At 32.0% G+C, this 27,599-nt stretch overlaps 1 protein-coding gene across 1 annotated transcript in view; it reads right to left on the bottom strand.

Moving 5' to 3' along the window:
* Window positions 1-403: 403 nt before the first annotated feature.
* LOC106474583 (BTB/POZ domain-containing protein KCTD12-like) overlaps window positions 404-27,599 on the bottom strand; it is a 141,140-nt gene continuing 113,944 nt past the window's right edge. The window contains exon 2 of the mRNA XM_022379907.1: window positions 404-440. The gene's annotated coding sequence lies outside the window, so the exon portion shown is untranslated. The remainder of the gene's footprint in view (window positions 441-27,599) is intronic.

Raw genomic sequence — 27,599 nt, 5'->3', positions numbered from 1 at the left:
ATTGTCGAAATACTTACAGAGTTCTTCATCAACAGCATTCGACAGTGTAATCAGTGTTAAAATTGAAATAAAGTAAATAATGTTGTGTTATTGATTCCTACTCTACAAATCTGATTTGTGATCGACATAAAAAAATCCATATTAGTTATATTTCACTTGCTTCATGTGGCTTGCACCATAACGGTCGTTGTATATGAAAACTGGTGATCTATATAGCCCCTAGACCGTTATTATTGCTGTCATATCCCAGCTGGCACTGACAAAAGGAATCGTCGACACTAGATATGGCAGATGTAGTTTGGTTCACATACTACAATATATTCTCCTTCGTTTTCGCTCATGAGTTCTTGGAATTACAAATATAGTTTTTGCTCCCGTTGATGCTGTGGTTGACTGACCCGCTCTGGGAACAAGAAAACTAGCTTCTGGTTCCCCAGTTCCTGTGAATGATAGTAAAATTAGGTAAAATAATATATAAATAAAATAAATACTATTAAAATGAGATAAATAATGTTGTTTTATTTATTCTTACATGAAAATCTGACTGAAAATAAAATTTGTAATAATTAGATTGCAATTGTTTAATCAGGCTCACGCTATAACAATATTTGTTCATAAACATTGGTGATTTATATATATTGCTCGTAGACCACAGCAATGTCTGTCGTATCCCAGCCAGCCCGATAAGCCCTGATATTTGTCGAACGGCTTCGTATGTTCTTGATATGCTTTCAATCATGAGTTCTTTGAAACAAGAACACCGATTGATCTGTTATTGAAATTTAAAGAAATTATTGAGAATTTGAACTAGAAAAATACAGGCTATATCATCAAAAAATGTACCTTTATTGATCACCTTATTGTTTTAACCCTAAAACCAGGAGGAGATGATCCACGAATTAATGGCTTTTTGATCATCACAATATTTAGAAAACGATTAAATGTATTAAAACTGCCCCTCGGCGATAACTTGGTATTAAAGAATTCGAATAGTGGAAATCTTGTGTTCATCGTCTCACTTTTTATAGATAGATTCTCATTTCAAAAGTTCGTCCCGTCGCTTGTGTCAAGATTTTTATCACAGTTCATTGGTTTCTGCAAATTAATTTACCTATAAAAGCCCATTTTCTAGTGCTAAATTAGTCATTATACACTGGAAGAATGTCCAAAACTCGTGTTTATCCTAGTCTTAGTTGAAAATGCAATGTTGGAAGGTGTGATGTTTGCATGAAACGTTGCAGATGCAATCACAATGGAATTCCTGTTGAAGTTAGGGATAAGAAAGAGAGGTTGTCCCAAAATAGTTAATATCCAATCAAAATAGGACAAAAATTGAGACACCGAAATAACAGTAGAAAAATACACATTGTTCTTGTTACTGTTTTAAGCATTTACGAACACATGTCTTTCATAACTTCAACCTGGCAAGAACGAACTTCAAGAAACTGATATTGCAAATATAACGCCTAATATAACGACTAGTTTCACGAAAAATCTTCTAAGATCTTTCTTAAATTATTTCCTAAGTCAATATTTAAAATGAAACTTCAGAATTTCGTAAGAAAATTCCTAAGTTGTCTTACAAAGCTATCTGAGGAAAGTTTTGGCTCAGAACGATTTAAGCAGCATCATAACAATATAGGGTGTCAAGAATCAATGGATCTTTTAAATCAAATCAGCTGGTCAGTTATCATAAATAGAATTGATACAAAGTTTCCTAATGTTTTATTAATAACGTTTTTTTTAGTTTTCAAAAATGTAAAGTATCTTTTTTTTTTCAAGCTAAACAAGATTTAGCTAAAGTGAGAAAGTTGTGTTAGACAAATCTCATAGTACGTTTAATAATAATAATAATATATCGTTTTTTGTAATACATTTAACATTTTAATTACAGAACCAATATTCTAGATAGTTATTGAACGATTCAAATATTCATTTACTTAGTAAATTATTATTTTGTATCTTCATAAACATTACTTTTGGGTGTACTATTGGTAATTTTCTACTACTTGACTCAACTCCTAAACAGTAATTGTAAAAAAGTAAAGTATCCAACAGTTTGTTGCAAACTTAACCATTAATAAAGAAGAAACAAACAAATTGAATACTTTGACTAAATTTATCTACCTATAGCTTTATGTAAAAATAAAAGTACGAAAGGAAAAAAAATCACTATGTTTTGTTCGAACCAAAGTACCTTATTGCATAGAAGACACGTATTAAGCAAACTCTTAAAACCTTGTATTGAACATAATCTGTGTTTTAGTTTATTAAAAGAGGCGTCTTTGGTTATGTCACACAGAATAACATAATTTTATTTTAAAGAAAAACTATCAATAGGTTTCTTAATTACTTAGAATAATAAATATATTTTTATTCCAAAGTAAAAGTTTGTACAAATAATTACAAATTAATTTATAATAAATATAGAACATTTGATATAAGAGAAGTATTTCTCATTTTATTATTGTGACATGGTAATTAAAATATGTTTTATTACATTTTGGAGCTTTATATTATCTCAAAAGTTACTAAAAGAACTGGTACTGATATTTCAACAGATATTTTAATCCTTAGTTGAGTAAAGGGAAGAATGAAGATATGAGATTGCCGTTGTTTGCAATTGATGGGAATAAAAGTTTGCTCAATAGCATTTTTAATGCATGGTCTCTTGCTCATAGCACTTCTATAATCTTAAAAGTAATCTTGTAGAATATGACAACAACAGCATAAACACAAAAGGCACTTTACAGAAGTGATCATCTAAATAAATCTTGTCACCACTGTCCTCACAAGAATGAAAACATAGCTGATAAGGAAGAATATAACAAGAAGTGATATTTATGTACAAGCCAGACATTAGCTTGCCCTATAAAAGTCCTAGTTGCTAAAATTCTGGCTGAATGGTGGAAAGATAATCTAATATTTCGCTTACTTTTATGTTAAAAGCGATAAAAAATTGTCCGAGAAGCTAATGTAGTATACAAAGTGGTTTGACATAGTTAGTATACAAGAAAGTCGATATAATTTTTAGCTAGTTATATCCACTATTTTTGTTCTTATACTCAATAGCAGAGAGAATTATTACTGTGTTCAAGATAAGTAAGCTGTAAACCTTCGCTGAATTGTAAAGCTTCAATAAGTACGACAGTTAAATGTTCGTAACTTTACAGAACAGTTTTTAAGGTTTTTAAATAATTTATTGCGAAGTGTCATATCCTAAAATCACATTGTCAAGTACATTTAATTATTTGAAAATCAACAGCGTCAGTGTCGTTTACTATTCTCCAATTTTATGTTATTGCTACTATGTAAATATAACGCTTTCATTTTTTCTAACGCATTTACTTTCCCTAAGTAGAAAAAAAAGTTCACAAAATGAAACTTGAATTGAAATACCACAATCCCTCACCGAAAACAAACTTCGTCTTTTTAGTCTTTCTTAGTTTCATCTGCGAATAAGAATTCCTTAAACTAGTTTTTTAACATCAGTTCTACACCGTTAAGCTACGTCAATTTGCTTGTAGGTTAAATTGTTTCATATATGATCTTCATGATCTTCTCATTCAGACCATTAAGTAGGTCAGTGATTCCTCTTAAACCACCTATAATACTGATTAATGTTTGAAAATAGTTTTGGAAATGCTTTGCCATTTTCTTATACTGATTCATCGTTGTTCGAAAAAAATGCACTTTGAGAACTTCACCAAAGTTTTGACACATATCAGAACGTCGCGCATTTTCCTTTATTCTGTTTTGTGTATGCAGTTTTTTTGGTATTTTAACTCTCTTTCCAAGATTAATACTCGAAACACACGATCATAGTATTCCACTGTAACAATCATACTCAGTAGAGCCAAAGTTAGTTTTGTAAAGCTGATGGATATGTATTAGATACCTAGCACCTCGGCTTATTCTGTTGTTCAGCTGTTATCATTAGTCAACATCTCGAACTAAAGCGAATCTCATCACTCTTCATCGATATATATTTGGCTGTCTAAGACCTGACATGGTTCTCTATTTTCACAATACTGGCATTCAGAAGATTGATAATGAGCAGCTGCAGATGAATAGAAGTAGGGCATTAAAAATGATGATGCCTGTTGCAGTTGTAGTCAGTGGAATAAATGAAATCTAGAACATTTCAGAGACTTTATAGCATATATCATATTATTTCTAGTGTTGTTCAAATTCCGAGTCAAATAAACACGTTTTAATCTCCAGTATTCCTTACATACTTTATACTTTCCAAGGGCTTCTTAAACTTTCTGACGGTCTAAAAAGACACTCGTCTCAGCTTTTTCGTCAATTGGTTTGATTAAAGCTCTATTTTTATAGTTGTATGGTGGGTAGATTTATATTAAACATTCTGAACTGATAAAAGGTTAAATTATAGCTTCAGGTGTTAAACATATAATAAAACTTGTACGCTATTAACTTCTAATGAAGCCTAACTGTCTCGAAAATCCCTTTACATTTTTAGAACAAAGATAAACATGTTAACTTCAGTAGGTTTTATCTGTACTTGAACGGTAATCTACCAGCACCTAGTAAAGCTAAACTGTATTATGGCACCGATGTTGGAAGTGATAACGATCGTCTTAAGTGTGAAGATTGTTATGCAGAGAAAGAGTTTGGTTTATAATACAGAAACTATTCGATACCACAGCAAAAGTTCGGCGCAAGAACCAGTTCCTTAAATACATTAATTAAAGAAAATAATCCTCTGAGTTTCACCTTGATTTTGTTCGGCGAATAAGGTTCACAATTTTTTCACATAACGTATACTTATTCATGATAATAGTACACAATACCTTAATTTTGATATTTCGAATTGACACACACAAGTGAACAAACAATTTTGATTGCCAGTAACGAAACTAATACGTACACCAAGAACAAAAAAAAGCGTAAAGGAAAAACTCTATTAAGTAAGTAGATTTTTTACGAGCATTTTATAATAAATAACACGACCCTAGAAACTCTGAATTTCAAAGTGTCTATAATGTCAAACACATCTCATTTAGATAAAATGAAAAAAGCCTTTACTTACAAGTCTAGACACTTTAATGTATTGACCATCAAAATAGATTACTTACAGGAAACTACGACAGCTGAGAAAATTTTGGCGTGTTTACCAAGGCTTTGTGAAATAATAACGTTACAGGCTTATTTTCCTGTTTTTGAGTCTACAAATAAAATTCAGTATTTTTAATATCAAATTTAGCTTTTTCTTCGTTCATCTGTATAGAACATTGGGCTATTCCAAATCAGAAATACCCAATGCGGTGATGGAAAACTGTTTGTCGTAAATTGGATTGCTGTTTATAACTGCTATGATCCATTTTTATTTCGTCGTATGTTTCAAAATCCTGACACTCTAGTTTTTATTTTCTGTGTTCTTCATTTTAACTTTACCTTTTTGACAAATAAAGCTCAGTTTTACTATGGAGAACTACTATTCGTTCAAGTAAAATCTCAGACAAAACAAAAGACATTGTAACATCTGAAAAATGATAAAAATGAGTATCAGGCTATTGGTTTATAACCCTCAAGGCGCAACGTTTCCAGTATGAAAATGCTATTTTCTATTTTTATTCAGCCATTTCTAAAGTTTGCGCAATTCACATGGTCAAATGTAACCTCCCCTTTGCAAATACAATTTTATGTTCAAAACATTTTAAGCTAACTTAAATATCGTAATTAATCTTCGTGAATAAAGACGGTATAACAATAGTCTAAAATAAAGTGAAAGTGCAGTATTTTATATAACATATGTTGTATTTCACGTCAAACTTCTATAAAATATTTCTTAGCAGAAGAAATATAGTCATAAAGAAATATCGTGGCAAATGCACTTAAATTATGTACTAGGTCTTAAAAGATGTCAAGTATGATTTCTGCAGTGTCAATTTATTAAGTACACTAAATTTTTCAAGTACTATGTACAGTAGTAAGTGTATGAAATTTTACGCAATTGCATAAAACTTCAGTATCTGTATGGTTCATTTTCGCCCTTTCTCCTTAAAAGAAATTATAAATATTTTTTTTTGCTTTGATAAAAATAATTGTAAATGGGACGAGACAAACAAGGAGTTATACAATTTATTTCAAAGCATCATTTATTACGCGAAATATAAGAGTTAGAGACAGTACGCACTTCTAAATTTGCTTAGCAGGCTGACTGTAAAACCCTAATGTCTGCCACAAGAAATTTTAATTACCGTTTGTGGAGCAACTAATGGTGTCCTTTCGATCTGTAAAGCGATATTTGCGTTACTCGAGAATTTTTCGAACTTATCACGTTTGATTTACATCATTCACGGTCCTAACGGTTCATTAATGAGATCATAATGCACAGTCGTTCTATCATTAGTTAGCTTGTTTGAATACTTCAAATAGACGTATATATCTAATGGCGTGACTTTAATTGAAGGAAATGTTTATGCTGTGAATGTGTAATTAACCAATTAGTACACACGACGTCTATTGCTAATAAGAGTTTAACTTTTTAGTAGTTAGAGCTTTTATCAGAGTACACTTCCAGTAACTTTTAGAGAAACTTTTTCAAATGTTCTGTGTACTGAGCGATAAAACTCTCATTAATACGGTATTAATGTTTATTACGATATCTGTCTCTCCTAATTAACAAATTAGACGGAGTGGAAAGAGCGATGGTAGATGGATTGTAAATAACGTACTGATAAACAAGATTATCGTTGGAAACGGCAAACGCTACACAACGTATTTGGAACTTGATAGTACAATCTAATAAGTTATTTGGAATCGTGGCTTTTACATTTTTTTACTTTGTCATGGCATCTACATTTCTTGATTCTTCACTATTTACTGCCTTATGGTCAAAGTGCATGACCAACAGCACGATTATTTGCTGCCTTATGGTCAAAGTGCATTACAAACAGCACGACAACAGTTGAAGACGTAAACGTATCATCTGATCCTCTCTGTGTAATAAACACAGATTCTTAGCTAATTGTACGTGTTTTATATCTGACTTTATCCTTTCCTTTACCTTTATTAATGTTTGATAATAGACTCCAACCACAGCGTTTCAAAATTATTTAGCTTGAAATAGGTACTTATGGATAATTTAATGCTAAAATTCCCATGAATTTCGTTTTTTAATTTTAATTTTTTACTTTTCAAATGCTTAACGATGTTTTTCGGCGATGGGCACAGTGTAGAGAGTCCATTGTTTATCTTTGCGTTTATTAAACATAAATAATTTGAAAAATAAAAACATAAAGTTAGGACAGTAAAAATTATGCTTTCCTTTCTTCTTTGCCATTTTTTCAACATACTACAGTCAATTTATCCAGCCTGTTAAGTTTGAATCATACATTGTAAATTTTACAAATTATTGATAATTATTCAATTGTTTAGAATGCGGTTTTTTTTTTTTGTTTTGTTTTGAATTTCGCGCAAAGCTACTCGAGGACTATCTGCGCTAGCAGTCCCTAAGTTTGAAACGATAGAGTAGAATAAAGGCAGCTAGTCAATAACACATATTGCCAACTCTTAGGCTACTTTTTACTAACAAATAGTGCCATTGACTGCACATTATAACAACCTCACCGCTAAAAGAGCAAGCATGTTTGGTAACAGGATTCGGGCCTGCGTCTCACAGCTAGCAAGTCGAGTGCCCCAACCATCAGTCCATCTTTTCTTTTGTTTGTTTAAGAGCAATGCCACACAATACGCTATCTGTGCTTTTTTTACCATAGGAAATCGAACCTCATATGATTCCGTTGTAAATCTGTAAACTTATCGCTGACCCACTGTGGGACCTTTACAAGGCAGTGTATCTACTTTATAAATCAAAGTGTGTGTGTGTGTCCGGGAAAAACTACACGGTCGTATATCTATCATTTCATATCTGTTCCTTATACGTTTCCACAGTTCTTGATCAATCAGCACAAAACTTGACATAGTGATACAGGATAACATGAGGAAGGTTATGAGAAGAATGGGTTGAACCCCCCATCTATTTCAAATCTACTTTCGGAAAAACTACCAAATCAGCACAACTTGACACAGTGATACAGAATGATACGAGGAAGGTCATGAGGGGAGGTTGAACCCCCATCCAATTTCATATTGATAGAATTCTTGAAAACAGTATCTCTTTCTTTTTAGTATTGGTATCTTTATGTATTTTTATTGCGCTTTTAATATTTATTATGTTAAGAAAAAATAAAAGCACAATTTCCTATCCTTTGCTACAAACGAGTTATTATTTCACCCGTCTGACGGATAGATATTCCAGCTAGTTATTAATATGAAAACAACGACTCAACTTTGTACTCTTTTTCACGAACTCAATAAAGGCGTGAAAATACCTGTACTATTGCCAAAAAATAGTACAAATCACTCTTGTAACTGCATTCATATTCAGCGAAACATCGGTTTCTTGTTTGACATGGCGCGAGAAGTGACCAACAATCATCAGACCAGAACCAAAACACTTCAAGATATTTTCAGGGCGTTAGGCATACAAATTAATTCAACAGAGTCTTCCGTTTTGAGAAATATTTAATCTGACAAGAGACTTTTTATTTTGAACTAATGTCACAAAAAACTGACGAACTGGCTGGTTGGACCCGCTTTCATTTCTTTTACTTTGTATATCAAGTAAAAACCTGTTCTCTCAGCACCTATTGGATGCTTTCTAGTTGTAAAAGGCGTGGAAATGATCACTGAAATTCTATGTCAGGTTTCTAATTTTATTCCTTGTTTAAAATGAGGAAAATTGTGTAAAATGAACTGTTTTATATCGTTTACGTTTCGATTCTTTGTCAGAACAAACTGTTTAGTCCAAACTGTAGTATAAGTCTTCGAAATTGTTGTCTAGTACAAGATTATTTTTATCTTTTAAATATTGTATCTAGTCTTCTTAATTACAATAAACAGAAACAAGTCCTATGCTGTTTGTATCATTCGCCGTTTATTTAGTGTCTTCGAGCATGATGTCCACTTCACTATTAAGCATTAAACACCGACAGTTTTTTTTTCGATTTTCCGGGAAGCGTCTTCGACGTTAACCCAAACATTATATTTTACAAAAGAATAACCTAATTAGGTGTGACAAACAAATACCCAACTTAAACCGAACACCTTGCTAAGTACGTAAGGTATTCTTGTTAAACAATGTTTACATTAAACTCGGTATGTCAATATTAACCAACTTAAGCCGAACACTTTGCTAAGTACGTAAGGTATTCTTGTTAAATAATGTTTACATTAAACTCGGTATGTCAATATTAACCAACTTAAGCCGAACACTTTGCTAAGTACGTAAGGTATTCTCGTTAAACAATGTTTACATTAAACTCGATATGTCAATATGGACAAGTATAAAGCAACTTTATTTTGTAGTGGGATTTCTGTAAAATGTATTTCTTCTAAAATAATGAATATGTGGTTTAGAATCAAAAAATTAAAAACGGGGTATAGTACAAACGACTGATATAGATAGCGTTTCAACTAAGACATTGTATGTTGTAACACAACCGCCATGATGATCTTTGGTAAAGAGCGACAAGCACCGTCAGCAGTAGGATACAATAATCCATCTATTTTTGAAATGCTATAATGCATACTATACAGACTTTTCTTAGTCAAGCAGAGTTGGTAAAAGACTATCAAATCCACCAGACTCCACAATTCTCACACATAGTGAAAACACTAACCACCCCGTCTTGTTTAAGAATTTCAAAGTCATCTCATCTGGATCATCCAATATTGAACTTTTAATCAAAGAAAGTTTGTCTATTATAAATGTACTCCCAAATTTAAATAATAACACAGCTTCACTAGAGTTAAGTCTGTTCTAAATACTTGTATAATATTGTTACATTATCCTATCCTTTGTTTATTTGGTTGTCTTTTAATTTTCCTCATCCTTTTTATTCTGTATTTTAATTACTTTTATAAAATATTAAAACTTTATACATTTTTGTTCCTAATAATTTACCCTGTTCAATATAGCTTGTTGAAGATGGAATATGTATATTTTGAAACGTTCAAGAATTAAATGCTTGTTACTGTACGTAAATGTTCGTTGCTGTTCATCTTAAAACTTCGATTCCCGCCGAATGGATCTGTTGTTAGTCCGAACCTGTATTAAATGTACGACGCTTACATACCGTCTACCTTAAACACTTGCATTTAGTATTCTGTATGTTTGTTGAAGTCTAGTAACTAAACTCTAATTATTAGTTGCTGAAAATTTTGCACACGTATGCGTTAGCTCATAAAGATGTGCCCTTCCTTATTATTTGGATATTATGTAGTTCTGTTAGGTTCATACTCGTTTTTAACCGTCTTATGGACCTAGCTCTCGTGTTATCGTACAGTTTTTCAACCGCTGGGTTGCTACACAGCTCTCACGTTGCTCTACAGCTTATGAAGAGTTTTCGTTTGTATTTAGGTGCAAAGTTATGTAATGGAGTTTCTGTTCTGTGCCTATCGCATGCATCGAACTTATCAGTGAACCGCCGTGTTACAGACTTAGCATTTCCGCCAATATAATAATTGTATAATCTACCTACAGTGTTTACAGCAAAGATATTGTTACGACAGCGGAAGTTGCGTGACGCTGGGAGCATGCGCGCTGGAGTTTCTCGAATTATCGAGGAACCCCGTGAATGTCCGAGTGTTTGCTAGCCGCCCTCTTCTTTAGTATATAAGCCTGGCAAAGAAAGCAGCGAGAGAGAGATGGAAGATATCCATAATTGAGTCAAGCGAACAGTAGGCATCGTAAGTAAAGTGTGTGAATCACTGAGATTTATAGCGTGTGTTATAAAAGTAGTTAAGTTTAACGTACTGATTGAAAATTCTGTGTATTACTAAAATTTGTATCGAGAAAGAATAAACTAGTTTTAATCAAGAAGGACTTGTATTGCTGAAGTTCCTCGGAAAGAATTTATACCGGAAATTAAAAAACAAGCAGATACGTAACAATATAAACAACTTCCATCCCAGTTTATACAGAGAATTGTGTTTCTATGAACTTTCTGAGGATAATTTATTTCTCGAAATGTTCGATAAATTATGGTTTTATTTCAGCTAAATTCTCTTTAGAGGAAACAGGAAAATCTAAACCCATTATATTTAGAGATAAAACTAAGCATTTACATAAATTCAATTAAAAGCAACGTACTAAATATTTGACTAGTATAGCTACTTTTGGGGACACTTGTAGCTAATACATAATTTCAATTTGAATTTTAAGAGTTTGGAAAAAAAAAGTATTTATACAGTATTTAACACTGTAAAATACGATGGCATATAAAACTGCAAATTAATTTAAAATATCAATATTTTTTTTAATTTACGAATGACTTTTAACAAGGAAGTAAGGGAACTAAACTCGGAATTTCTTCGCTTTGTGGTGATTTAGTGTGTAACATAAAACGTTTGGAATACTAAATTCTCTGGCAAGGCCTGTTGAAAACACTTACTTAGAGCTACATTAGGCCAACTAGATCGATGATAGGAAATATTATCCAACAAAATTCATTTATTTAGACATAAGAAAATCTTTTCACGCTATCTACCTTTGGCAGTTAAAATTGGCATTTTGGTTGGAAGATTTAAACGGTGTGTGCGCGCTTAAACTATCTGTTAGATTCACACAAAACATTGAATTTAACAATTAACTGAAACAGAACAACCTTAAAGATACCGAAGTATTCGAAAAAAGTATACCTTGCCAATTCATGTAATCAGAAGTTACTTAATTTAGAAAGAATGCAGATATTCATGATCATAGACAACTTTTTATTATGTAACAACTATACAGATTTAACAAAATCCTTGTAAAACAAGAAAGTTTAAGAAATGACTTTTGTATTTAAAGCATTCTAAACAAAGACTGTGTAACTGTTAAATGTCAAGGAAATTTTTGAGAAATTTATTAAACTGATATTGTGAGCAGCAAAATTAACTTGATCTCGGAAAAAATAGTATATTGATTCTGAAGCTTTGAAAATTACAAATAAGTAAACACTCCAACCTAACTGAAACGGTTAAGAGGGTCAAAATAACACTTTAAGTAGGTCAATATTGAAGTGAACTCCATGTTTTTTTACATACCACAGACTCGAGTAAAGAATGTGATAAGCTATGAATGAATGTTTATCTTCCCGCATCTTTAAAAAAAAAGTGGAAAAAAACTGATGAATTTACACGTTAAAGTTTGTTTGTTCTTAAGTACAATGGGCTATCTGTGCTGTGCTTATCGTGGGTATCGAAACCAGATTTTAACGTTATATGCCCTCACACTTTCCACTCAGCGATCGGGGTGGGGTGGATGGTGCTACATGTTACTGACTGATTGAACGAGTATTATTAAAACTTAAGTGCATGGACAATAAAAATATCTAGTTTTACGTACTATGTAACGAGATACATTTATATTGTTTAGCTAAAAAAAAATCCTAGCGTATAGTAAGAAAGTAGTATTATGATACGAAACTTCTTTAAAATTTCTGCGCTATTTCCTTATCCGAAACTAATTCAAGCAGAAGCTTCAGTATTGAGCCTACCAAAGGTTCACTTGTGGATCTACAAAGAACTAATAACTGCTAAATGGGGTACGTTTTAGCAACACCTGTTTCCATAGCAACCAAATGAACCCGTTGAATCTCGAGGGAATGTCTTGAGGTAAGTAAGTATCTGTGGCCACAAAAAAATCGATGATGAGGAGAAGTAAAATAAGAATGAATGTTCAAATGCTGAAAATCTCAAAGAAACATTTAAAATGAAAAGTGAATAAAATAGTTAACCATTTGATAATCGTCAGAAAAGCATCACTTACTGAATTGTTTTCAATACTGAATATTGAAAATCACCCTTTATTCAACTGTCCATCAGACAAGGATATTATAGCAAACACATTTCAAGTAAACAGTTTTAAAAGAAAGAAAGTAATACCAAATTCTGAAAAACCGATAGATTATAAAACCACAAAAATTACGACAACAGTATTTTGGTACTAAACAAGAATGAACAAAATTTCGATTAAAAACCATTTAAAAGGTTTGCTTCTGTTTCTACCTAAATGACACGCATAAAAGATTAACGTTTAAGACATTAAATAACCTATTATTAATAATAATATCTTACGTAGAATGCTCAATATTTTATTGGTTTTATACCACGTTTTCTGAAGAATTTCACGAATAATATTTTACATAAATGTGGGATTATGTCTTGTATTTTGATGGAAAAACTACAATTTTATGAATCGTTTTATCTTTACACACAGAATCTCATTTGCAGTTTTATAAAATCTAATTTTGTACAGGTGTATGTGATATTTTACATTTTAAATCACCATGGAAGTTACACAGAACATTGTTGTTAGTTTGTTGCTACAGTGACTTGTATACACAAACATCCTTAATTCTTTCATTGGCACATTTATAGGTATTCAAATCTGCCAGTGTCTGGTTTATTTTCAGAAACAACCAGAAACATGTGTGGTATTCTATGGTTAATTATATCTAATCAAAAACACCTTAGGTATGAAAGAAAGGTGCGGCAAAACAAAGAAAAAAAAAGATTGAGCGTGCGACTTGAAGGAATGAAATCAAAATTGGCGGCCAAACTGGAAGGTACACTTATAATATTGATAACAATTTTACAGCAAATATTGATTCATTAGTTAGCCAGGCCGCGTTTTATCTCCAACCTGGGGCGTGGCGGTGGGTCCTTTATAAAATTTATGGTGGTAGATTTTCCTTTCCAAAACAGTGTTAATAGCTTCCGTATAGTAACACCATGGAAACTAGATTAACAGTTTCCTGTCATCACCCACACGCACTCGGTCCAGCCATATCAAGCATCATTATTTAGGCTAATAAACGCTCTTTAATTAGTAGAATTTCATTCAATTTAACAACTTTGTACCTTAAAGTTAGCAATGAATAACGAATAACAACCGTCCACTCGTTTGATTCTTTTGAAAACTTGAACTAGAAACTGCTGATCTAGTTTGCATGGCCTAACCAATACTTATGTATCTGCACGTGCTTTCACCCTGTAGGTTTGTTGTTCTAAATCATCCATTATTAATCCGAATGACAAAAACTATAAACGGTCCACCTTTACTCTTAGGTAAAGCTGTAATAAAAATTTGAAACCCATAGCTCACGAGACGTTTTGCGCAGATGTGACAAAAAATTTGGTCAAAATTGAGTAGTTTTTGTTGAATAACTTTATACATGTGTTTTATATGTAGACCAATTTTAAAACCAATCTGTAAGTTATAAATATCTATCAGTGTACCAAATTAAAAAAAAAATCCATGAAAGTTAAATATGTCCTCTATCAGATAACGTTTCCGTACTTTCAATGCGAAGAAAAAAATTCAATCAAAATTGGAGATTTTATTTATATCTCGCGTATTTCTTAATAGATTGCTCTGAAATTTGATATGTGAAGTAATGATCCAGTAGAGCACATCTTCTGAGAATATGTTTTAGTTTTTATTATCACAGTCTGAGGTAAAGAAAATGGAAAATTGCTAAACTATCACTCCTGTTAATAATACAGTGTGTCCCGCAGGTTGTTCTGGCCGCACCGTACACTACCGCCTTGGTTTCTCTTATTACTCTCATATCTACATGAAATAGTTTTACAGATAATTGCTTTATTATGCTTTCAGATTGCAAATTTGTTCGTTGTTAAGCACAAAATTACACAATGGGCTACATGTAATGTGCCAACCACGGGTATCGAAACCCGGTTTTAGCGTTATGAGTTTCAGTCAATGGGGAGGCTCAGATTGCAAGACGCATTAAGTAACATAATTATTCGTCTAATTATTTCAAAGATTTTAAAATTGATATGCAATATTTATGATTTTCAGTTCTATATAGCTCCTTGTGGAGAAGCTGGCCAGTAGGTTTGAATTTCTATAAAAGTAGATATGTATGGTGAATCACACATCCACACGATTTACCGCATGGCCGTGAAGTCAACGAAATTAATGACGCGTATAGCACGGGGACATTCGCTAGTTTAATTATAAAATTATTTATATTATTACATATCCATTTCTATGAAGGTTTACTTAATCTAACCATTTTCATGGCCAAGGGATATATAATGTGTCCGACATATGTGTCTAGGGCAGTGAAAAAATTAAACAATACATAGCGTTTGGTTCTAATACTAAAATTATACGAAAAAAAATGGAATTCATTGTGTGCAGGAATAACATATACAACAAAACACAAAACATGTTTACAATCATTACGTAACAGTATCTCAAGCACAAAGGAACAGTGTGTTTATTTCCCTTCTATCATCGGTATATCAATTTAAGAGAGTGTTTAAGAATTCTGACCAGCTGTTTAAAATCTAGGTCACTGACTAAACAACGGGAACGTTTTTTCGGAAAGTTTTGAAGTCAAAGTGACAAAAATAACCTAAGAAGAGACTGTGTGGCGTATTTTGAACCTTCTACACATAAATCAGTAACATTAATATATTATATCAAAATGTCATTAGATTAGTTTTAGAAATAATTCTTTTCACTATTTTACCATTCTATAATTTTTGAGATATTTTTATAGATACAGTTTTTATCTGTGTCATTTAGATTGTTTTGTTTACATTTTAGAAAATTTCACAAAACCCATAGTTACAGATATCTACTGACTAACAGAGACTAGCAGAGACCCGCAAAACATTTGCGGCCAAATTAGTATCTTTATTGCGACAGTATTTCTTTAAGTACAGGATTTCTAGTGTAATACACAATAATTCTTATCGCAGACACTGAAATCTATAAGTCCACTATGACATCAATGCGTGACCGATAGATAGACAGACATATGCACACTGTGATTTATTATATTAGATAATATTTTTTTGCATTCATGAATTCTAAAGACATGGTGTTTTATAGACACAGTAACAAAGGGGTTGTTAAATCTTTTAACTATAGTTTGTTTGCTTTCATTTGAATAGCTCCTTTGTACTGCGTCGTAATGCGACGTTGTTCTTTATACCTAGATTGGTTTTGGAGATATATATGAATTTGAATGAGGACTAGTGCTCGTTATTCTTTACATAAACATTTTTAGGTAATGTAAAATTGATTTTCAGGGACTCAATGATTTTTGTTTTCGCAGAATTCGTTATTCACTTTAAAACTTACCGCATTAAACTGTCTATTGAAATTGCTCAATAGGATAGTTTATTGAAATGCATTTGTACAATGATATCATGTATCTTGACATTTTATTACTAAAGGCCAGACAGGGAATACGTTTAGAAACGTAAATTCAACATGAAAAACAGACAACTGAAAAGCGTCATATGCAAATCAAATTAAGATTTACTTATAGTCAAATGAGAAAGGGAAATAAAGCAACATGACTGAAATGATTCACTCAATCAAACTTAGTAATGTAAACCATTAATTCAAAACCATCTGTGGTAATAGAAGTAATGTACTAGATATAATGTTTACTCGAACCAAGATTTTTCAGTAACATTATTAGTATTATTACTTTAAAATGTTTGAAATAGATAAAACAGATTATTGAATACATCGACCTTATAAACTTTGCTACTTAACATGTATACAATTTTAACAAACTCTTTGTTTACTGAATAGTTTGAGAAACTCGTTTCAAATTTTTAACACATACTATACAAAGTCTAAGTATTCATTAATATGCTAATTAAATTCCTGTCAGCAAAACTGATAACAGGAATTGCATGAACAAGTGTACCATATAGCTTTTAATTAATTTTTTACTAGTTAAAGCAATATTTAGATTAGTATGCCTGCGTCTGCAGTTACTTTTCAAACCTAAGTTTTCACATGAAACTTGTCATGAAGTAAAATCAATCTTCAAAAACGTTAAGATAAAAGAAATACAGTTAAATTTAACTTGATAAACAGCTTGAAGCAACCTATTTAATTATTTTTAAAGTACAACAGTGGATAGAGAAAAAAACTATTACTGATTTTATGAAATAATAATTTGATTATTAATTACTATTGCTTAACTTGCAACAGAGATACAGATAAGTGTTTCCATATCATAATACTTTGTAGTATTTCTTTTATGTATTGCGTCTGGAGCATCTCGTTTGAATGACCAGCAGTAACACAGGCCTGCGATGGTTTTATTGTCTTAAAATTTTTACATGTTCAACACCAATTCCTGTAACCTGAATCCGAAAATGATATCCATTTTCCTCCATCACCTATAGGTTTTTCACAAACGTCATAACGCAATACGTAAAAGAAAGACCATAACACGTAGTTTTGAGATTAAAAGACGAAGATTTCACACACCAAAAATCAGGATGAATGAGGATGCACGTTCGTTTGTCATCAACGTTCTTCCCTTTTCTTCAGTTGTATTTTTGTTAACAAACATAGTAATAAAAAATATTAATTGTGGTAAAAGAAATAATAATTTGATCTAAGTAAGTTTTTTCTCCCAATTCTTAAAACATCCTTACTTGATAGAAAAAAATATTATTTTCGAAATCTGCGTAAATGAATTATGGAAAATCCGTTATTAAAACCAAAATAACTTTTATGAAGTTTAAATTCGCAGGCCTGTGTAATCAGCCCTCATGCTGATGTTCCATTCTCCTGATACTTCCTCTCCATTTCCCTGATGTCTTGATGAAACCTTTCCCATTGTTCGTCGCTGACAGCAGCGACATTTTCAGGGAAATAGCTAATATGTGAGTGTAAGAAATGAACTTTCAAGCTCATATTACCACACAACTCTTTGAATTTATCGAGCATGTTATTGACAGTATCTTCGTAAGTTGGGTCATTGTTGTTTCTTAAAAAGTTCTCAGTAACATCTTTAAAGGCAATCCACTCTTCTCTTTCAACTTTCCTCATTGTAATTTCGAACTGTTCATCGGAAGTCAATTTCCTAATCTGAGGTCCAAAAAAAAATCCCTTCTTTAAGTTTCGTTTCTGAAAGATCTGGGAATTGCCCACATAGATACTTGAGACAGTGGCCATTTTTGTCTAAGGCCTTTACAAACTGCTTCAACAAGCCCAATTGTGTATGAAGTGGGAGTAATAGGGCTTTCTTGTGTCAACCAAGCTTTCACGTTCAGTGTTTTTCGATCCTGGTATCAGGTTGACTTTGTGTGGCCTTTGTTTCTTTATCCAGTGCTGATTTCATGCTCTGCTCTCCCATTCACACAAAAAAACATGGAAACTTTGTATGACCAGACTGTTGACCCAAAAATATACATATAACCTTTAAGTCTCCAAAAGTAGCCAACAATGTTCTTTGTATTTTACCTTATTAAGAAGAAGTTCAAGATTTTCGTACGTTTCCTTGAAGTGAACCGAATGAGCAATAGAAACAGATGCATATATGTTACCATTGGGAAGGAGAGCACCTTTTAGACTTCTTTTGGAGATATAAATAAACAATTGCCACTCACTTGATTCATAAACTGCAGCTCCTAGCATTGGTATTAATTGAGCAATATTGTTGCAATTAACCAGAGAATCTTCTTGCAAAAAGTATGGTATAAAATATTTCACACGATTTTTTTAGCTTGAAGTCTGGACCCCAAAATCTCTAAAGAATCGTTTGGAAGGCCCAAATCTCTCACCATATCATTACGTTTCTTTGTGTGAAAGCCGTTGTTCACCAGACGTTTGAGATTGAAAACAATCCCCATCATCATTTCTATTGAAATCAATTCAGAATCAGTTGAAGCTGTATCAAGACATAAGGGTGAGTGGGCCTTCCTTTAACATGAACTATATCAGTTAAGTCTAGTAACGACGAGCTATATGAAATGCTAAGATATTATTATACTAATATGAAAATTTAGATTGTAATGACACAGTTTCAATCTTACTCAAAATAGTCATAAATTTGCTTAGAAACTCAAATATAATATTAATTATCTAATGTTTCAGACATAATATGAGAAGAGTAGAACGTATAATGATCAAACGCATCATAATACTTAGCTTCAGCTTTGTTGTTGTTTTATAATTTTGCTCAAAGCTGCACCAAATCTATTTGAGCATAGATATCGCTAAATTTGAACTGACAAACTAAAGTATAAACAGTTAGTTAACAGTACCTACTGACTACCACCGCCAATTCGTGGGCTTCTTTTTCTTATGATCGAATAATTGGAAATTAGTAACACTCTTATAGCACATCTACGGCCTCAAAGTGTGGTGACTGGTTTGGCACCAGCGGGTTGCAAACCATAAATTCATCGATTCACAGACTTAGCACGCTAACTTCTAGCCTACTTAGGTTACAAATCATTGTGATATCTTTAAATGTGACTTTATACTTTCACTACTAAGATACGTCAAATGTTAGAATATATCCTGGCCAAGTGATTAAACACAAATATTTTCAAGATATGTGTATTATAAGAACGGTAATACTTATAGTAGGAATGGGCCAGATGTATAATGTGTGCAATACAAATTAAAATCTCAAATACACTAAAAACAGCATGTAAACAAAACTCTATGATCACTTAACACACTCTGTTGAGTTGTAAAAAATCCAACTGCAGAGTAACAAGCCACCGAAGCACCTGGGAAGTCGGTACAGTAAAAATAAAAATTTCACAAAAACACAAATTTGTCAATCTGACTAACATTGTTAGAAAGTCATAGCTTTCTCCTGCCTTCACCTTATGCAAACTAAAATGCACATGATTGAAGTAACTCTATCTGCCCGGGCACCATTTACTGCGCATGCCACGAGGTTTTAGTGGCTAAGATTCAAAATTTTGTTATACTACTTTTTTTTTATGTTATACCAATTAGAATAGCATAAATCGTAGCTAATAATCCATATTTTAAGTTATAAGTTCTTAGCTTTATAAGGCGATATTTTTAAAAATCCTGAACTTCCCTATTGTGAGAAAGGTGACACATTATTTGTAGGCATCCTATCTTCTCTATTTTATTCACCACCACTCCAATAAGTACGAAATTTAATGTAAAAAATGTTTAAATAAAAAATGAGGAATGGGAGCATCAAGTAGTAAGGAAGAAGGTGGGAATGGGTGGCATAACATTACAACACTTGGGGATTTTTGACATGGTGCAACCTCCAAGTGGATGAGGTCATCATGCCGCCTATTCCTACTTCGTGTTTTACATTGAACATTGATCCAATTATAAACTTGATTGAGTTTTAGCAATGGCTAGTCCTTTCTAAATGCTCAACAAATATTATAATTTCAAAAATCAGCGATTCTGATACTGTTCTTTTGGCCCACCCCTTATCAGTCAGATAGCTATAATGTCTCCCATTGGCAAAGTATGATTATTGGAGCTTCCTGTATCTCTTCCGACATCATACACCCCCATTATAATGACATGCATTTCGTTACGGTCACATAATTTGATTACTTACATGTATCTGTACTTAGTTGCTGAAACAAGCTTACGGCAGAGAAAGTTAATTATATACACCTTTCATTTAGTTTGAACAATTTCTAGCTTACAAAAAGCACACAAAGTAGGAATGGGCGGAACGATGACCACACCCACGTTAAGATTGCATCGTGTCAAAAACCACCAAGTATTGTAATGTTATCCCGCTCCTTCCTACCTTGTTTCCCTACATTTTGGTGCTTCCATTCCTGCTTTCTAATTTTTTATTTAATTTATTTCACACTTGTGTCTTAAAGGTTTTAAATGTCTTGCAAACTTATAGTCAGATGTGTAACTATGGCGTCGTATTCATTTCCTCATAAGACAGCAACGCTCTTTTAGTTTATGAAAGGACTGCATTTTATCTTATCTTTTTTTGCAGTTTATCTTACTGTGGTACAATTTTTGTACAGAGTTTTGCAATATAACTTTGGAAAATCGATGCGAGATACACAAATAATTATTTTTACAACCAGCTGCAAACTATTTTGAAGGCCACTTATGAATATTTATGCAAATATGTTTGCACGAATTAACAGAGATATGGCATTTACTTTAGTTTGTAGCACAGTCACCTAGAACGTATAAAAATGTTCTTCCTTTCAGATTTTCAGTTTTTTTTAACAAAAATAATAGAATACTGATAGATTAATAGGAAAATAAATAAAACAAATTATGATAACCAAGATGAATAATTTATAACGCGTATTTTTTCCACATATGACAAGGTAGAAGGTCTATGTATAAAAATAACACTAATAATTTAACCCAATTAATGAAACGCTGTGGTCAGTCCTAACAAATTCATTTGTGGAGTCGTTAGCTAAAGTTTTTAACTATAGAAAGTTCAACTGTTCAAAGCTGGAAGTTGTCATGAATTTACAGCTTATTCAACGTGACACTTCACAAAGGCAAATGGTTACACAAACCAAAGTTTTGAAAGTAAAACATGAGAAGCAAATTAAAAAAATAATAAAATAATACTCATATACAAATTATAATAATGGCTAAAGAGAAATGACAGCCTCCGCGGTGCTAAGAGCACAGTTAACCTATTGTATAACTTTGTGCTTAACAACAAGCATGACAAAATAAAAATAACGTAGAAAAATAACTTTATTCCAAAAATAAATGCCATAAGGTGGGATGTAACCTCTAACTCTTGATAAAATGAGCTGCATAAGAATCGCACTAGTCATTCTGTACAAAGATTCAGTCAAAAACGACTCTATTAGACAATGCTTTAAAACTATGCATTAAATATAAAATAATAAAATACAAAATAAGCTTGAAAACAAAATAAATAAGCTTTATAACAAAATTCTCGGAGATCACGTAGAAATATTATACAACTATAATTAAGCACAGTATGGTATCTTTCTAAAGAACATAAACTGATAGATTGACTATATATTCCTCACGTTTACTGCAATATAAAGAATAGCTAGGGCTATCAACAAAAGCATCTATTCGTTAGATAAATGTATGTAATTACATGATGCGTTTCTCTTTAATATAAGCGTATTTTACACTAATGGAATCATCAAGTTAATATATGATTATTATTGCTAATTTAATATAAAGTTAAAAATATATGGAGGATTAATCACAGTTTTATGTGAACGATATGCTAACACTGACACACTGGCGTGTTGACGTAGATGAGAGAGGTGGAGTGACGGGAGACATGTTTAGCACCTACATTCCTGGTTCATACCGAATTCACAACCATTCGGCAGTGCAATATCGCAATGAGTAGATTTATAAATGGAAGGGAACATGACAACCTTCCCGAAAAGAAATGTTAGTATAATGAGGTAGTTAAACGATTTAAAGTTAAAAGACACAGAGTGTCGAAGGCACCTCAGTGTTCTCCATAGAAATTGAAACCTTCATACAACAAAGGGTTTAGAAAGCGTTTGTCTCCAGAATCATACCCCAAGATAATCAGTCCCAACACCCTCATCCGAAAAATGAAGATTTTGATTACAAAAGAAAAACCCCTGATCCAAAATGGCATTGCGATGAATCTGGAATCTGTTGGTGCCATTTAAATTAGCATTGGCTCACAAGCCAAAAACTTTGTATTTTCATTTCTGTCTAAACCTTATTAAAACAGCATAAAACGGGACTTTGAACGTCATTGACCGACATAATGTGTTTCGCAGCTTTAAAAAGAAATATAGAGCACATTTCGTCAGCACAAGTTATTCTTATGAACGTCTTACGACACTAAATACAAGCCTGCTAGTCCGTGATTGCTAGTGTTATTCGAACTGCCTAAAATAATATGTAGCTTTTCATTTTCCTTGAAAATCAACGTCAAATACACCTTTGATTTACTCGTGTACTACAAATCAATAGGTAATCAAACGCACTTTGTAGATCACATGTACAAAACCTAGATTTCGTTATATGTATAAAAATTGGTTTCAGATGAGTCTTTGCGATTGTCTATTTTATTTTTGATAAAGTTTTAAAATGAAATCTCATAGAAACAAGCTTTTCAGAAGAGGAAACTTAATTGACATTCTTCACAGTCGTTGAATAGTGGAAAGTTTTAACAACAAACGAACATAGATTATTTAGATCACACGGAACAAAATACTACAATACACTGCAAAACAGTTTTGTATTTCTAGGATTAGTAGTAAAACTATTGCTTTTTTACTATCAAATAAATACATAAATAAAGTAAACATTACATCAATGTTTGTTTCACAGAGTGCATAGTGATCTAAATTTTCTGTCTAAACTGAATGGCTATTTGCTTACATCCTTTTAAGTTTAACATTAGACTTTTACTTTCATAGATTTTGTAACCTCTTTCCTCTGATTATTTCTCCCTTGTTATGCATTTTATTACAATATTATTTTTATCTAGATTATTAGATAACATTTTGTTCAAAAATGTATTTGACTTCCTATCATGATTGACTTCCTAGAACGTTTATGAGTATATAAGACTTATATCATTACTATTGTTAAATAGAAAAAAAAAGGCGTAGGATGTTAACTAATAATGGTTAAATATGTGTGTGTGTGTTTATATAGCAAAGCCACATGATGCTACCTGCTGTGTTTACCGAGAGGAATAGAACTCCTGATTTTAGCGTTGTAAATCCGTAGTCTTACCGCTGTCCCACAAGGGGACAAAGTGGTTAAACGTGACTTACTGGTTTGTGGTTGTTGGTAGGCTATTTTTTATTAACAACAAAGCTACTTAATGGATTATCTGTGCTCTGTTTTTCACTGAAACCCGATGTTTAACGTCGTTAGCCTGTTGACATACCGCTGAGCCACTGGGGAGGGGGGGGGGCTATTGTTTTGTGTTCTTCGACAATGAATCTGGGGGTCATGGGTTTTAGCTCGTTACAACAAAAACAAGCTCCGCTGCTTGTGGCCTTGAGTACGCTATAAGAGTGACCGTCAAACCTCACTATTCGGTCAGGGAAGTGTAGCCATGAATTTGCGACGAATGATGTTGACTAGCAGCCTTCCATATAGTGTATTAATTAAAATTAGGGACGACTATGCGTAGCTTAGTATGAAAATTCTATAACAAATCTAACAAAAAGTTTAAGACAAACTGGATACTAAGATAAAGTGGAGATCAATAGAAAATATGAGAAAATAAGAAGAGTGAAAGTAGTAAGCTAATGAATTACTACAAAAATAAATGTAAAAAGTAAATGAAGATAATAGAACCATTAAAAAATCAGAAAGTTGAGGGTGTAGAGACTATTGGTAATAGAAGAGCAAAGAGAGCAATAACAAAAGAAACAAGTCAGAGAAAAAATATTTGTTAGAAAGGAATAGACACTGAATTTGAACAATTGAATAAAAAATCACTTTAACTATATATACCTAAAAATGACAATTCTACTGTACTTGGTAGAATTTACGAAATATTGTTTTGCACAACTAAAGAATGCAACCTAATAGCACATTGTAAGCCTATCTAGATAACAGTCGATTGGGTTTTTCCATTGTAGTTCAGAAGTGAATAATACCCTGCCACCGGTTCCTTAGGTTTTGATAAATGTTAGTCAGAGATGAAAACCATATTAAATAATTGGTACAACCACAACAAAAACTTTTCTTAAAATTCATATATAAGGCTAAACACAACTTCACAAATTAGGTTAAGATAACATAAAAACCAGTTTCTTAAGATGAAGAAAAAATAAAATATCACTAATTGTTTTGCAGTATGTGTACTTATGGTATGTATATATATATATATATAAACTAATGATTTCAATTTTATACCAGATTTGGCCAAGTTACTATAAAAATAAAAGTGACCTCAGGCTATCTGCTGTGTTCACTGAGGGACTATTAAAATAAAAAAAAGAGCCAATTAACGTGAGCTTGACTGATATTCTACTTTCACTGCTATTCTTTTAATTGAACTGCAACTTCGAGTGTACACGCCACAATATTTTAGAGCATTTTATGTATCATAGTAGAAATAAAACCTACAACATTTAATTAAAGATAATTAAATGGCCTTCCTTGTAAACTTATAAGCGACTACAATACGGATAATACATATTCAGTGATTATCATATTCACTGAATTCTATCTTAAAGAATATATAATATTAACCTTTTATATAACGGTTGTAACACTTATTTGAAGCAGATCTCTCAGGAATTAAATATTTTAGTCCTGAAGAGCCATCCGGAAGGGAAAAGAGTAATTGTTAAATTAGGTTTAATCATTATTCTTGCCTGTAGTTCCTTAAAGACGAGTAAATAAAGCTTTGTGTTTAACCATTAAAGTATGAAGTATGAATGGAATAGCAACTGAAAACGTACATCCTTTAAGAAAATACTTAATGGTGACATTTAATTAGGATAAAAAATATAAAAGATCTCTATGTAATTTTTGCTCATAATAACCGCAAAACAACAGTGATGTTGTAAAAAAATCCCGTTTTTGCGAACATTCGAACGAATTATTTTCACGTAACTATAAGATTATACCTATTATAAATAGTGTACGACTCCTAATCAATAGGATTTGTAGATCTCGAATGTAAAAATGAGGCATATGAAACTATTTCATACTGTCTATCAACATACTGAGTTTAATTTAATTTGATTTAATATTCTACTTCTAGATATAATGATTGTGTTTGAACACTGCTTAATTTTTGGTAGCAATTTGAACTGGTTATGGTTATCACACAAAGTACTACGTATTTGAAATTTTTTTTAAGTAAAGAAAACCTTAAAAAGAAGGATATTATCAGCTTATAGAGTATTAAAGAACTTGTATAGAATGAATCAAAAATTGATATTTCCTAATACTCTATAAGAAATTAATAGCTAATATCAGAAACCTCGTTTTTCTGCCCAAAAGAGTGTGTAAATGTTTATTTTTTTCATATCTTCAAGAATATGTGCGATGTTGTTGACCATATACTTAGACTTATAGAAACAAAACATTTAAATGAAATTATTTAGTAGAGTATAACATACGAAATAATTCACCATGTAAATAATTTTATCTTCTGTTTCACATAAGTTTTAATGAAATAAAAAGTATAGTAATCAATATGGCATGGACATCTATTGATTTTGATTTAAAAACGAGATAAATAATGTAACTAGATTTTTCCAGATAATTTACTAAATTTGAAAATGTGAACAATATTGATTGGCTGAGATTAAGAAAATGATAAATGCGTTTTTTTTATACGAAAATATATTTTAAAATAATTTCTATGGTCAATGCATTTTTACGCAAACTCTGAAAATTTTGAATTATTCATAAGGCTGAAAAACAAAGAATTGTGCTTAGTGTATAGCTAACACAATCTGTTAACTATATACATATATAATCGTGATATAATAAAAAATCTATTTAGCTAACATCAAGGAAATAAATTCACACAGTGCGTACTTGGACGAAGGGAAATAATTAACAAGAGGACCTCATCATGCTACAGTCAGTATACGATTTTTATGTTACGATGAAATTAATTGTCCTAGTTGTAACAAGAAAACATAATTATTAAGAATAGTGAGCCATACATCTTAAAACCGTACTTCACATAATTAAAAAAACATTCAAATATCCAAAATAGAGTAACGTTTACAATACCTCCTTATAAATTTTGTATTAAAATCGTGTAAAACATCTTCAAGTGCAATAACACAGTAACTGAAATGGAAAGGTCTTGATAAATAAGTGCTTAATCTGTAGTTTATTAAAACGCTATTGCTTGAAACTATGAAGAAAATTATATAATTTTTGATATCATTCATTTGTGATGAGTTAAATGTTAGGGAAAGTACGTTATGTGTAGTCAATAGTTTTGAAAAGTAAAAATCACATTAAAAGGTACGAATTATAAAATGATATTAATATCTATGGTAGATGGTTAGGGCTAAACCTTACGACACATAATACTATCAATAAATAATCTTCTAATATTATTCTACGGCCTAAAGTTAGACTTTTTTAAAAACTTTGAATAAGTTGTATAAAATGTCTACCAAAGTACACTGACGTCCTTCATGGCGTAGCTCGACGATTTAACAAAGATGCGTTTTCAAATTGCCAAAAAGGTGCAATTTTTGTACATTTTAGACCAAATATATCTTTAATTTTCGATTAGTCGTAGGCTACTCGCTTCTAATTGACAGGAAGCCAACCTGCTTAAAATACGTAATAAGTTGCTATGACATCATTGCGTGACCGAGAGATAGACAGACAGTTTGTTTGTTTTTTGAATTTTTTTAGCAAAGCTACGCGAGGGCTATCTGCACTAACCGTCCCTAATTTAGCAGCTAGTCATCACCACCCACCGCCAACTGTTGGGCTTCTATTTGACTCTTTGACCATCACATTATAACACCCCCACGGCTGAAAGGGCGAGCATGTTTGGTGTGACGGGGATTCGAACCCGCGACCCTCAGATTGCGAGTCGAGTGCCTTTATCACCTGGCCATGCCGGGCCGGATAGACAAACACTTTGTTTTATAGTATTAGATTCGATAATGTAGTGTTTGTCTCAGAATTTAGCATTGTAAGTCCTTAGACTTCTCACTGCCCCAGCGGGGGATAATAATCTAGTGAAATATCAAAGAGTGTACATTGATATAAAGATATAAATAGAACATTCGTTTTTAAT

This window comes from Limulus polyphemus, unplaced genomic scaffold (assembly GCF_000517525.1).
Source record: "Limulus polyphemus unplaced genomic scaffold, Limulus_polyphemus-2.1.2 Scaffold140, whole genome shotgun sequence".
In the NCBI taxonomy this organism is placed as follows: domain Eukaryota; kingdom Metazoa; phylum Arthropoda; class Merostomata; order Xiphosura; family Limulidae; genus Limulus; species Limulus polyphemus.
Note: the sequence above shows the minus strand (reverse complement) of the source record. Positions and strands in the feature narration are given on the sequence as shown.